The sequence below is a fragment of the Triticum aestivum genome, chromosome 3B (genome assembly GCF_018294505.1).
Source record: "Triticum aestivum cultivar Chinese Spring chromosome 3B, IWGSC CS RefSeq v2.1, whole genome shotgun sequence".
In the NCBI taxonomy this organism is placed as follows: domain Eukaryota; kingdom Viridiplantae; phylum Streptophyta; class Magnoliopsida; order Poales; family Poaceae; genus Triticum; species Triticum aestivum.
This window is the reverse complement of record NC_057801.1, coordinates 814,613,767-814,615,964: the sequence shown is the minus strand read 5'-3', so window position 1 is coordinate 814,615,964 and position 2,198 is coordinate 814,613,767.

The following is a 2,198-nucleotide window of genomic DNA, read 5'->3' as shown; positions in this document are numbered from 1 at the left end:
TACGGATCTAAATGTTGCAGATCCGTTGACTAAACCTCTCTCGCGAGCAAAACATGATCAACACCAGAACTCTATGGGTGTTCGATTCATCACAATGTAACTAGATTATTGACTCTAGTGCAAGTGGGAGACTGTTGGAAATATGCCCTAGAGGCAATAATAAAAGTGTTATTATTATATTTCCTTGTTCATGATGATTGTCTTTTATTCATGCTATAACTATATTATCCGGAAATCGTAATACACGTGTGAATACATAGACCATAACATGTCCCTAGTGAGCCTCTAGTTGACTAGCTCGTTGGTCAACAGATAGTCATGGTTTCCTGACTATGGACATTGGATGTTATTGACAACGGGATCACATCATTAGGAGAATGATGTGATGGACAAGACCCAATCCTAAGCATAGCACAAGATCGTGTAGTTCGTTTTGCTAGAGCTTTTTCAATGTCAAGTATCTCTTCCTTAGACCATGAGATCGTGTAACTCCCGGATACCGTAAGAGTGCATTGGGTGTACCAAACGTCACAACGTAACTGGGTGACTATAAAGGTGCATTACAGGTATCTCCGAAAGTGTCTGTTGGGTTGGCACGGATCGAGAATGGGATTTGTCACTCCGTATTACGGAGAGGTATCACTGGGCCCACTCGGTAGTGCATCATCATAATGAGCTCAAAGTGACCAAGTGTCTGGTTATGGGATCATGCATTACGATACGAGTAAAGTGACTTGCCGGTAACAAGACTGAACGAGGTATTGGGATACCGACAATTGAGTCTCGGGCAAGTAACATACCGACTGACAAAGGGAATAGTATACGGGGTTGCTTGAATCCTCGACATCGTGGTTCATCCGATGACATCATCGAGGAGCATGTGGGAGCCAACATGGGTATCCAGATCCCGCTGCTGGTTATTGACCAGAGAGCCGTCTCGGTCATGTCTGCATGTCTCCCGAACCCGTAGGGTCTACACACTTAAGGTTCGGTGACGCTAGGGTTATTAGGAAGACATGTATGTGATTACCGAATGTTGTTCGGAGTTCCGGATGAGATCCCGGACGTCACGAGGAGTTCCGGGAGGGTCCGGAGGTAAAGATTTATATATGGGAAGTTGTCAAACGGACACCGGAAAGTTTCGGGGTCATATCGGTATTGTACCGGGGCCACCGGAGGGGTTCCGGGGGTCCACCGGGAGGGTCCACCCCTCTTGGTGGGCCACATGGGCAGTGTGGGGCAGGGAGCCAGCCCCTGGAGGGCTGGGCGCCCCCCCCCCCCTTGGGCCCATGCGCCTAGGGTTGGGGGGGGGGAACCCTAGAGGGGGTGCCCCCTTTGCTTGGTGGGAAAGTCCCCCCTCCCTGGCCGCCGCCCCCCCTCTAGATCCCATCTAGAGGGGCCGCCCCCCTTGCCCCTTCCCCTATAAATAGAGGGGTGAGGGGAGGTCTGCACACCCAAGCCAAGGCGTAGCCCCTCCCCTCCCCAACACCTCTCCTCCTTCGTTGTGTGCTTGGCGAAGCCCTGTCGGAGTACTGCCTCTCCACCATCATCACGCCGTCGTGCTGCTGCTGGAGTCTTCTTCCTCAACCTCTCCTTCCCCCTTGCTGGATCAAGAAGGAGGAGACGTCGCCCGTACCGTACGTGTGTTGAACGCGGAGGTGCTGTCCGTTCAGCACTTGGTCATCGGTGATCTGAATCACGGCGAGTACGACTCCATCATCACCGCTCCCTCTAACGCTTCCGTACGCAATCTACAAGTGGTATGTAGATGCAAACTCACTCCCTTGACTAGTTGCTTAGATGAACTCATAGATGGATCTTGGTGAAACCGTAGGAAAAATTTTAATTTTCTGCAACGTTCCCCAACAGGACGAGGTACTCTCCTTCACCTCTGTTGGACGAACCTTGCCAATAGACAAGTCTTGGATTGCTTCCGAAGGATCTTTGTCTCCTACATCAATTGGCAATTGCTCTACTTGCGAGCCGTTAGATTCATCAAACTTCACATCTACCATCTCTTCAACCTTTCGGGTGAAATTGTTGTAGGCACGGTATGTGTGAGAGTTTGAGCCATAACCTAGTAGGAAACCTTCATGAGACTTAGAAGCAAATTTAGAACGACTATGCTTATCAAGAATGTAGCACTTTGAGCCGAATACTCAAAAGTATCCAACTTGTGGTTTGTTACCGGTGAGGAT